Raw genomic sequence first — 13,008 nt, 5'->3', positions numbered from 1 at the left:
ACATCAAACCTGCTCCTAACACATCAGACTTCAAATGAAACTTTGTGTTTTCACCTAAACACAGGCCAGTGTTTATATACGCTGCACTATAAATAGCATTAAAGCAGAAACTGACAAATGCCAGAAAGATTAGCCTTACTGCAAGGAAACCGATTCTTCCCGGGGGATGCAGCTTCTCCCCATGCTCACTGCCGTTCTTAAACAGCTCAGGCTCCTTTCTTACTGATCAACTCATTGCTGTTGCTGTGTTTGGTTTTCCTTTGGTTGTTTTTTTGGTAGTGGAGTGGGGTTTTTTATTTGTTTTTTAACACATATACACTCCCTTCTGCCAGAATTTTGCACTTATTCGCATGGAAAACATCAACAAGAAAAAACAGTTATCTAAATGTAGTATTGCATTTGAAAGCAAAAATAATTTTTAAAAAGTTAACGTGAAAAATACATAAACAGAATTCCTGTTTTCAGCAGGCACTGTGCTGAATGAAGGAGCCAGGCTGCAGTCAGCTGGCAGCACCAGTGCCTCCTAATTTACTGCTGGTTTTAAATCCCCTTAGAGAATGCACCCGTTGATCTCGAGTTTCTGTTCTTCTCTACCAGCAGCTCCATGTATACCCAGCATTTTCCCTGAATACATTTTCTTTATTCCAGATAGGAAGAGGAACCTGCATTTCAGGACTGTTATTACTGTGAAGCATAAACAAGACGGACCAGCCCAGCTCAGCAGCAGCCCTGAGCTGCTCACATCCATCCCCACACAGCCACGCTGCCAGCCATCCCACCCCACTCACAACAGCCTCCCAAATCCCACACCACCCCTCAGAATATCTCCCTGCACCCACCAGGTGAGCCCAGGCTTCACAGATTCTATTACTGAAATCAAGGACACATAGGGACAGGCAGATTTACACCAAGTACTTTAAGCGTCGAGTTCCTTCACCCGCCCTTTAGCCAATTATCCCAGCACTGTAATCTCTCTGCAATCAGCTGCCCGTAACTTTGATGTTGCTGCCAATTACATTGCCACCTCAGAAAACTGCACTTCACGTGGCCGTCCTGCCAGAACAGCCCAGATCCCGAGTCCATATCCAAGTGCAAAATTTCAGATCCTCGGCAAGCAGACAGCTAGAGGTGGCCTAAGCCCCTCAGAACTGAACGTTCCTCTTCTGGCTTTGGATATGTCCACAGAAACTCACTGGTGTGCTAACCTCCCAGTGACACGGGGCAATCCCCCTTTTGGGCAGGCCCCCACTGTCAGAAGATAAACCACTGCCAGGTAAAAGCTCTCTCATTAAATAGTATGAGCCTAATGCTGACACGGGGACAGATGCTCCTGCTTCAAGTAAATGGAAGGTGGCAAGAGGAAAAAGCAGTTTCCTCAGAACAGCTCATGAAAGGAGTTGAAAACAATCGGCGCAGCTGTAGCCCAGCAAACCCAGCACACCCAGAGCCAGCATTGCCTCACATGCAGCAACTGCAAGCCTCCTCTGTAGCTACTCACATGGAATGAGCCTTGAATGACTCCTCAGTTACATCCCCATAGAAGTTTCAGCTATACAGGTGAAGAGTTGTGATCCCAGCAATTCAGTGCCTCGCTGGCTCACTGTGCCAGAACTGGTTTATGACACTGCAGGAGGACTCATCTCCTCCCCAAGCTCTGGGAGGTGGCTCGTTGGGTGCAGCTGAACCACCACAAGTCCCAAAGCACAGCCAGGCCATCCCCAAAACCCTCAGCCCCATCCCAAAGTATCAGCAGTGCCCTGCGTGCAGAGCAGCCATGCAGGACAGCACGGGGCACAGCCAGTGCCCTGGGGGCAGATAGGGCATTCCCATGGGCTTTTTGCCTTTAAGGGTATGTACTGGAAATCTCTTACCACTTCCTCGGCCTTCTGAAGAGCAAAGACAATCCTTGTGTTTAATAAGCTGCCCGCACAGAACGGCTGTCCACTTCATCCCCACCAATACAGTTCTCCTCAACATGGTTTAATACCCGTGCAGATTTGGCTGCTTCTCCCGAAGCCACTTCCTTGCTGTAGCACATGACAGTCACACCAGAGATTAGACAAACCTTGGTGCACTCTTTTAATCAGCTGGCAGCGTGCTACTAGAAATCTCTTCTAATGAGGTACTCCGAGCTGATCAAAAAACAAGCAAGCAAACAGGCAAAGAGATGTTTACATGGAACTAAATTAAAAAACAATTAGAAGTACACAAACATGCAGGTAGCTTCAGCTGTAGAGGCTGCAAGTGAGGAAAGTACAGTGGAGCACACATGCTCTGCAAATGAAGGACACTAGAAAGAAAGCAAAGAATAAATAAACCACCAAAACCAGTGTCCATGCTGCATGCATCCCCAGGCAGCATAAAAAATCAGGTTCAAAGCGCCTGTGCACATACAGATTTTGTGATGCTCGTCAATTCACACTGAAGTGTAGGGTTTGGAGCTAAACCTGTATTACAAGGTCTCTGCTGTCACACCCCACCCCAAAGTTAGCTGCTGTTTAATGAAGCTCTGTGCGCAATTGAGGTCTTTCAGAAATGTTTGTAGAAGGCACTAAAACCAAAATCTATGCTATATCTGAAAAATCAAAGCTTCTGATCCTTTCAGAAGAACCCACATGTTTTTGTTGCTTGTTTTTGGTTTGTTTATTTTTAACTTGAAGTCTGGTTCTACCCACAAATCCAGTCTATGACAAACAATATAGTTGCATACAATAAACCCAGTCACTAAACAACACCACAATAGCTCAGTTCACAAAGGGTTCTGAAAGGGAGGTGGGAGTGTTACATCAGCTCTAAATACTCAACACACAAGCAAAGCCTTGCTTTGTAACAACATGTTAGCGTCAGGAGACCCTGATGGATTTTTCTGTAACAAAAGCTTGGGTGTGGGAACACTTTCAAGCAAACTATTTCTCATCAGGAAGAGCCTGTAGGAGCTGATCAGCTCCCTCCATACACACACCAAGGGAAACCAGGTCCTCCCATATACCCCACGTATGGTTTAATTGAACAAGTTCGGTTCTCACAGTACAGAATGATGGGATGTGCAGAGATCGTGCAGGGATCGTGTGCACCCAGCCCATCTGAGCTCAGGCCTGCAGGGAGATGCAGGCAGGCAGCCTGAGGCTTTGTGCCCCTAAGTCAGCAAGGAGAAGCGCTACAGCCACGCTGAGTGCACACCTCCACACACGTACAAATGGCACAGGATTTGTGCACAACCAGAAGAAGGTGCAAGCCATCAAGCTGACGGGCTGAGGCAGAGAACTCCTTCATAGTCTTGATGCACGCATCCCAAAGCGCATTACGAAGCTGTCAGCATGATTTCTCCTATCTCTGCACACGCAGAAACTGAGCCACAGGCAGGCAGCAGCTGATGAGGCTGCCCAGCCACCAGCACACAGCCGTGTCCATGCAGGCCGGCGCTCAGTCTGCCGGGCAGCACCACAGCAGTGCTTGCACGACGCCTCTGGGGGTGTCTCAGAATAACGTGATTAAACACAGGACTCAGCCCAAACCAACGCTTAACCAGGTGACAAACATGTCTGGGTTATGTCCTTCCCCGTGCACGTCCTGTGAGAAGGGCATCCTTCAGAAAGGACGCACCGCTGCCTTCCTTCAGCTGCACCTCCAAGCAGACGGCGGTGAAAACAAGTGAGTGAACTTGCTGCCTCCCTCGCGTTGCATCATCCACGTCACGAGCAGCGGCTCTGTGGATGGCAGCACAGCCGAACACCGGCAGCGAGTCCTGCCTCCAGTGCTCCCATTACTGTCAGTACTGGCAGAGCTATATTGCCGCTGCAGCAACAGTGGCAGGTTTTCAAAGAAACTGCAGTGCATACAAGGCCGTTTTACACAACCGAACATAAAATCTTCCTTCCAGTTCCCTCCGGCTTCGGACAAAAGCAGTGAACCCTAAATCAACACGACTTGTGAGCGCACAGGGAAAGGCCGATGCCATCGTTCTGCCCACAGCAGAAAACTTTGATTAAGAAGTTGACGTTGGTGCAACTCCCCTGTGAAGCAGCAGCAGAGGAGCTGTGCTGTGCTGCTGACACGCGGCACAACGCACGGCACATGCTGGTGAGCAGGAGAGGAGCTCGCTGACACACAGCCGCCTTTACTTCAAACCAAGTCCATCAGCAGCATATTACTAACCAACTCACTGGTTATCGTTGCCTCTCATATTGAAAAATAAATAATATCCAAAAGGTTTTTTCCTCCTTTTTTAAAGCTGCAAGTGTTGAGACCAAAAGTGCTCGTATTAGAAGGGTAACTGTGCCAATAATTTATACCTGAACAGAAGTCACTTACTGCAGTGTTCCACCAACCTTCAGAAAAGCTGCTAATCCCAACATTCAGGGTTCTGCTCAGCAGGGTAGGGTTGAGAAATTAATCCTTTTAAAGTTGAATTTCAACAACTGACAAAGGCATGTGTTAGCTGAACTCTATTCATGGCACACGTCCAAATATCAAATAAAGCTTTCCTGGCTGTGTTTCAGTCATCCTCATTCACAGCTCAAAGAGTACTTTTATAAATGCAGACAGACAGTATAAATCCTGGGTCCTGTTTGCATCCAATTTTACAAATCTCAGAAAGACAACAACTTTATTTAGTGAGTGTCACTTCAAGAAATGGACCGGCACTGACTTACTAAGAAGTCTGTCCTACGCCATTGTAAATTCCAGACTAAACTCCCAGAACTCAAAAGAAACTAATAAAACACAGCGGACAAAGCAGCACAACTGAAGAACGACAGAAGCACAGACACACGGACCCAGCCGGGCACTGCTCAGCTCCACAGCCAAACCACCCCGTCACATCCGAGGGACTTTGAGGAGCAGCAGTGTTTAAAGAGGCACATTGCTCATAAACAACCCAAAATTGAGAAGAATGAAAAGAAAACAACCCAAAGCTGCCGTATTTTAATTTTCCAGCATGCAGGAAACTGAACTAAGTTTGGCCTTTGGAAAGAGTCCAAATATGATAGGTATGAAAATTCAATTAAGGAATTCAAACAACTCTATTTTTCCACGTAACAACAGTAAATAACAATGTTATAACAGCAGCGACACTTTGTCATTCCAAGCAAACCTGAATGGAAAGGATACTTGGTTTCCTCCCCGTCTTCATTCTGCCACTAAAAAGCTTCAACTTCATTTCCCAAATGCCCAAATTTTGCACGTCCGAAGAACAAGTATTAGCAATACCTACTTACCAACCACTTTAAAAGATTGATACTGTGCCAAAATCAAAATTCACCAGAAACAGAGGTAACCAGGTGCTCCAGCCAGTTATATCAGTTCCGTAGGTGCAAAGCACCACCTGCAGTCACAGACAGAAGCCCTCTGATAATCCACACACCCTTGTCTCAGGACAGTTTCTCAGCCTCTTCAGCTTAGCACAATTTTTTCCAGTGGGCTTATTTTTGCCGTCTCTTACATTTGCTGTAGAACAGCTGTAACAGCACCCACTGCTGAGCCACCAGCAACAAAAAGACAGATGCACCTTTTCCTTTTGAGCCATACCACGGTATCTGACCTCAAAGAACGGCAGCGTGTAAGAATTCAGACTTTAAATGCATTGCAATCACCTCTCAGATCCAGCATTTCCTACGTAGTGAAGACAGGTCTGGAGGCCACATTCATGAGACTTGGCCTGGGGCAGCGTTTCCTACCATGGACCACCCGGAGCCCACAGGCCATCAGCACAGCCCCTGGGCTCACTTCAGTAAGCTGCTGACATTAAAGGGTGCTTTCATGCACCTTCCCCAAACTGAAGAGCACTTATGCTCCCTTACCATCACTTTGGTTCCTAACTACAATTCAAGTACTATGTTTGATGAAAAAGTGGGAAGCCAAGCCAAACATTTAACAGCAAAACGTGGATAAAAAGTTCTTTTCTGTACTGCGGAGCTAAAACCCCCAATGGAATCAGAGGAACAGCAGCAATGAAAGAATGAGTGGTTTAACTAGTCTGGAATTGCCAAGTGGTAGAAAACATAGGGATGCTAATGCCAAATCAAACTCAACAGAGATATCTTTTCTCTGATAGCAGCAGATTACAAGGAAAGCTTTACAAGAACCAGTAAGCTTTGCACAAAATACCCTCCAGGCTCTACAAGCAGCTGCAGACTGGCTCCCTTCCTTTGTGCTTCGCTAAGCAGGTGTATCCCTGCAGATCTGACACCTCGAGTCATCGATCCTTTTACCACCCAAAACATCAATCGGCTATTTCTGAAATTAAATGGTGTACAAAAAACAAACAAACAAACAAACAAACAAATCTTGTTTTAAATCACTGCCTGCTCATTGCACCGGGTATCTTTAACTCTGAAGCCACAAAAAACTAACTAAAAAAGCAAGGCCTGTTTATCTGTGCTTTATCATCCATGACCCCCTCCATTCGATTCCTTGGTTTTGCATGTGCAACACTTTGTATGTGCTAAAGCTCGATGAGGATCCATGGAAAGATAATTTAACAGAAGACAAGCCTGCTGGGGGTTAGGGTTCATGGGGGTAATCAGCTGGCTGCAGGTAACGATGCTTGCTGGACACCCCAGCAAAAGCTTCCTGGGACTCAGACATGCCCCACTGAGGGCCACCCGCTGCAAGGGAGCAGGGCATCACAGCCTCCCTGCTGCTATACTGAAGACCTCTCCAACTCCATTAACTTGCCTTTCCTTACTGAACTTTAAAGGGAGGAGTTCCTTCAGCAGGTACTGGTATCCCACTGCATCAGGCACCTGCTCCCAGTTCCCAGGGCTTCAGCTTTCTTTCCTGTTAAAGCTTAATTCAGTAAACATAAAACCCTGCAGATTCCCTGGCTCAGGGGTAGAAAGGTGATCTTCTGAAATGAATTCTTTTGCTATTGTATTAATGTATTGAAATAGCTGCACAGCACGCAGTACTTAATTTTACCCTAAACAATATAATCCCTTCCTTGCTACCACGCCTCTGAAAGCACCTTTTCTACTGAATTGGCAGCACGCAACTTAAACAAAGTGCTGAAGATTAAACTGAATCTTTTCAGGCCACAAAATAAGAAACCAAATGATTTCCCCATCTGATTGAGGAGCAGCTCCATCCCAGGTACAGCTCAGGTTTCAAGGTGAGGCAGAAAGCCCCATCTAGAATACAGATGCCCTAAAACAAAAACAAAGCCAGACTTTTACCCAAAGGAAATCTGCATGTAGGCAAAGGAAGGGCACATGCTCATTCAAACATACTTACAGCCAAGAGCTGATGGAAGTTCTACCAGCAGCAAACGCAGAGAAGAGTTTAAAACTGCTAATGGAGGCACGTGCCTGGAGCACCAAACTCCACAACACAGAGGAAGTCAGTTCCAAAGGAACACGCTTCTGCTGAACAGGTGTAACTCCTCTGCTAAGGGAGCAGCAGGGCTCCAGCTTCCAGTAGGGTCCGAACCTGTCAGATACCTTCAAGACAAGAGGCAATAGGACACAAAACCCATATATTTCCTACAAATTCTGGGAAAATAAACTGCTACATTCAAGAGGAATAACTCACCCCAATAAGAAGAGCAGGTGCAGATTGACACTGGACATGAATCGCTGATGTGAGAACTCACAAAAGTCCCAACAGCAACAAGAACACTTCAGAATTCACAGCCTGACATCCACGTGGGCCCTGAGGATGACGAAAGGACTGGAGCAGCCCACACAAGCAAGGCTGAGGATGCTAGCCACGGCCAGCCTGGGGTCAGGACAGCTCTGGGGTCACTCCTGCCTGCCCCACTGCACACAGCATCTTGCACAGCCTCCATCAGTGAGTGGTCGTATGAGCAGATCGTGTTCCTCTATGCACAAGGAAATACAAACTGCCATGGGTTCATGGAAACTACTGAACTCTGCAGCTTATTATTTTCCAATCACTTTGTAATGCTGCTATCAAAACTTGCAGATTCTTCTGCTCAGCAAATCCATACAAAATATCAGGGCTCCGGACAATGCGACTGAAACAACTGGTGTGTAAGTGGCTGTTTGTCTGAACTGGAGCGCAACTCCAACAAGTGAAAACTTTCTTTATTGTTGCCTATAAATCTTTCTTTCCTACATGCCTCATCTTGCCAAGCACTGGCATTGATTGCTATCCGTCTGCCTTCTGTTTGCCAAACAAACTTCACCACAACTCAGACCTGCCTTTAATAACAAACCTCTGCATTATTTGGTACATTGCACCAGTTCCATAAACTTTGCAAGGTGACCCCAAATCCTTTCCAATTGTCTACAAAGCAACTGCAAAAGCTCTCCAGTTGCTGTTGGGACAGCTGACAGGTGGGACTGGGAGGGCAACTGCTCAGCACACCCACCCCAATGGGAAAGCTTTCCCCACACTGCTGCTACTCAGACCCAGAGCCGCACAGCGAATGCAGAAAGTACCTGAGAAAACCATACAATGTAGCAGGGAATAACCAAAATGTTCAGGAGCTGGACTGGACGGCCCTGTGGGTCCCTTTCAACTTGGGATTCAATTCTATGAACAGATGCTGAAGTTTACATTTCAAGCCCTGCTGAAGCGCCGCATGCTTTTGCAAACAGCAGTTCCTTTGGATTTTACCAAGCCCAGCAGCCTGTTGTGATACAGTTCAAAGTTAGACCCATGAGTTCACTGCAGTCAGTCTTCAGATCAGCTGCTGTACTTACTGATGAGAAAGCCAAATCTTATCCAAAGAATATTCACCCTCATCAGTTTACTCTTAACATAAACACAGGGAAGATAACAGAGGTGATAAAGCACAGAGGGACGAGCACATACCTTACTTCACCTGCACTTTGGCCACTCACCAATTCCTGCTAAGATTAGCAGCATATCTGAACTTCAGAATGAGGTCAGGCCACTGTCTTTTAGTGTGAAAGAAATCATTACTACTCCTTCAGAGTCTATTAGAGCAAGTATCAAAAATGTAAGAAAAACAAAGAAAAACAAAGTTTCTCGAGCAAAACTTAGTATAAGGAACGCAGAGGCAAAACCTTACGTCCACAAAGTATATAATGAACTAAAAAAGCTGAAGATGAAGGCGAGAGGAAAGGAAAGGAAAGCATTGAGAAAGACTTTCTTCCTCTGCAGCATATCAGCAATCAGGAAAATCTGCACAGCAGCTGCATGTAGTTTTCCAACTTCTGGATCCCAAGAAGCCTCCAATGCAGAACGCACAGCTTGGAACAAGGAGCATCTCGTCCTGACACAGAGCCACACGGCTGGCAGCTCTGCCCCAAGGCCTGCCTCCCCAGCACCGAACCCCAGCCCTCATTTGCCCTGTTTTCTCTGGATACCACCACAGCGTAGCTGCACAGAAAGCCAGATGAGGGGCACAACATCAGAAAGCCTGACTCAAAGCACAGCGTACTCCTAGACTGGTTTCCCAATCCCATTCATTTGGAGACATAAGACGACGTTGTGTTGGCGCAGCGTATGGAACTGGGAAGGAACACACAGCAGAGTGAGGGGCTGTTCCAACAGAACTTTCTAATCCTGGTGAGAAAATCTGGGAGTTCAACACCCTGTCCCAAATCCAGACAATCATTTTGCAGCAACGTACTCCATAGCTCTGATTTTAAAGCCAATAAGACAGATGGACTCAAAGGAGAGTCAGACATGTCCAAGGCTGGCAGAACTCACAGGGCTTTGGAAGAACTGTGCTCTGGTCACCATGAGCCCGCAGAAAGAACCACTCAGCACAGCCTGTCTGCTTCAGCACCTTCTTGGAGCTCCTCAAAGAAGCTAAAATGTGTTATTTCTACTCCTGAAAACTGCTCATATTTGTTCTGAAGTTCAAAAGTAAAAGCAAGCTCTTGCTGTTTTCATAAGGCATCCGTTCCACTCTTCTTTGATCATTCATTGCCTTGCTAGAGATACTTCTTGGATCATGGAAAGAAAAAGAATTCTAGTATAAAAAAAAAATTGCTACAAAGCATATGTAGTGCACCAATAAATCCCAGTGGGCACAAATAGATCACAGTCACCTAGGCATGGAAGGAAACCGAGTTTTGACTACGTGACATTTTCAGGGCAGAGGAGCTATTCAGGAGACCGCTCACATTTTTCTTGTTGCTTTCAAGCTCCAAAAAGCCCTGCAGTTTTACAGGTATTCAGATGTGACAAACAAAACGGGGAAAAAAAAGAGTAAAGAGCTCTGGCCTACCTGCTCCAGTGAAAAGATGTAACTTTTACTACATGTTATTTTTTAGCTGTTCAAAATGAAAGCACTAGCTAAATTAGCACATTTAATCAGTTCAGATTTAGTGCTTGACATTGAATGAACTGCTTTGATTGCAATTTTGTACCTCTGCCTGTTCATAATGAATAGTTAACTTTGTTATATTTGAATGCTGCGTATGATATTCAACCACAGAACAACCAGCCTCAAGGTTTTTGGTTTTACACTTCAGTGATTTTTCTACTGCATTACCAATCTGTATGCACTTTTGGGTTGTTTTATTTCAAAAAGGTCAGTATGTTATATAAAGAGCAGAAGACTGAAATTTATCCCACCTCTATTATCCATTAGCAGACACATCCTTTGACAACGGTTACAAAGGATCTACTTTTCAGAAGTATCGGTTATGTATTCTACACTAAAAGCCAGCTTTCCAGTCCTCAGCACTGCAGAGATGAGCTCCAGAGCCGCTGCTCAGCACTCACAGCCCTGGCAGCTGTGTCCCAAAGGCCGGGGATCCCACAGCCCGGGGATCCCAGCTGCTTGCTGGGCACGCTGAGCCAGATGTGGGCCCACCCTTCCCACAGCTAGTTTCCACACGTCCCTTCCTTGAGTCAGCGTAAGTCATTCGAGGAGACCCACAGCAAACTCCATCCGCAGTCATAAAACCATAATTTCTCTTCTCCTCTTCTTTTCTTTTTTTTTTTTTTAAAGGAGAATGAAGAAGGGAAAACCTGAGTTTGTTTTAACATGATTGTTCCCCAAGCCAGCAGTTCGATGTAGGGCTACAGAAACGTTGGTGTGAGCAGAGCAGTGAGGAAAAGAGAGGGAGGAGACTGTCTGAACTCAGCAAGCGCGGATGCATGCGAGTTGCAAGTACAGAAGTACAAACTGGAAGATAAAGCTCTTGGGTCGCTCAAGGGAAAATATTCCCTTTCCCAAGCTAAACATGAATGGGAAAAAGCACCCTCAAAAGAATAATCAGAGCAAATTTTAGATCAGTGACTCTCTCTTTCAATTGCCATCTCACCTCTCGTCCGTGTGGGTTCAGAAGTGATGTTGGACATTGTGACAGAAACACAAGGACAAGAATCTGCACTGAAGTGGCCATGCAGGGAGAACGTTAACGCGCAGTGACAGCGTGCCGGGTGACGTAACAGCCATGGGGAGCAGGCCAGGCCGTGCCATAAAGCACCACAGCAGCCTCATCCCAACTCTCTGCACACTCAGATACAACCTCTCTGCTTCCCTAAGAGCAGACGGCATGACTTAATCCGAGTGCTAATACTCTTCTGCTCCCCTTTCGACCAAGCAAAGCACAAACATTAGGAAGCTTCATTGACCCCCAGGAAGACCCCAGTCCTCCTGTGCTTCACTCCTGACCAAAACACATCCGTGACCACAGCTGGCACTCACACGCAGGCACCAAGCAATGCAGCCAGAGTCACAACCCAGGGCACGGAGGAAAAGCCACGGGGCAGCCTGTGAGAGGGATCCCAGCTGCGGGGCAGCACTGCCCTGCTCCCAGCACAGCCTCCCCACCAGCACACAGCTCTATGCGGACCTCCTTCCTTTATCTCATCAGTTGTACTTACACTCTGATCCAGGATAAGTTTATCCAGAGCATAAGTGCACGGGATAAGTTTATCTGTACCCATCTATAAAATAAAATGGCAACCAAGCGTGTCCCAATTAATCAGATAACCACTAATATCTTTTCTAAAATCCTGCTAAAATCATGCCAACAAACCGTGCAGCAAAGAGAAGAGATTAATTATTTATTCTGCATAAGTATACCATTCATTCTAACTTCCAATTTAGATCAAAACGTATTCCAAACTAACATCTCCTCCATCGTTCACTAAGACAAGATACAAAAAGCAAATCTTGTTTTAGGGCCTCCCCCCCACTCTATCCAGCTCCACACAGCTGCACCCACAGCTCCTATGGGCACTCCCAGCATGAGCCGTCCTGCGGGCTGTGACCCCACAGCAGTGCCCCCAGAAGAATGTGCTCCTGATGAACCAGTTTGAGAGGCTCTTCCTACCTGAAGCTGACACTCAATCATCCCATTAAACTGAAACAAATCGAAGATGTTGACAATTCACAGCAGGGTGAGTGAGCCCACAAGTTCTAAGCAGTTAAGCGCGAGCCCTTGAGGAAACCTCATTCTTAGAGAGAACACCTTCATGCTGCAATGCTTTACAGTCTGTTTTAGTAACGCATTTCTCAAATTCTCAAGACAACCATTCAAATGATTATTTAAATTGACTTCCTCACCAGCTGTATTCTTATTTTCTTTCTTTGTTAGAGCTGCCCCCTTCTACTGCTGTGGCTAGAGCAAAGCCGGGTGGACACGTGTACATTAGGTCACAGAACCATAAAACATCCCAAGTTGGGGAGGACCCATCGGGACCACGGAGTCCGACAGGGCAGCTCCAGAGCCCCACAGCAGTAGGGCTGTAAGGAGCACAGAGTGCCGCCCCGAACGGCAGCTGTACGGCCCCGAGCAGCGAGAGCTCTGAAGTTGTACTTTATTCGTGAAAGTGTTTTTATTTCTTCTACTTCCAGCGTTACCGATACATGCCTCACAGTTAACGACCTCATTAACGTCAGCTCCAACAATCCTAAATATATATCGAAAAAAATCCCACTTCAATCCTTCATCCAACGTCCAGCACCGCACAGCCGCCCCCGTGCCACACAACGCCGTCTGTCCGGCCGTGCAGCCTCGCACCGCCGCCCGTCCGACCATTTCACCCAACCCAGCGACGTTACGGCCTTTTCAATGACCGGAGCGGCGGTCGCAGCCTTCGTCCCGCCGCACGCGC

This window comes from Meleagris gallopavo, chromosome 13, assembly GCF_000146605.3.
Source record: "Meleagris gallopavo isolate NT-WF06-2002-E0010 breed Aviagen turkey brand Nicholas breeding stock chromosome 13, Turkey_5.1, whole genome shotgun sequence".
Taxonomy (NCBI): Eukaryota; Metazoa; Chordata; class Aves; order Galliformes; family Phasianidae; genus Meleagris; species Meleagris gallopavo.
Note: the sequence above shows the minus strand (reverse complement) of the source record.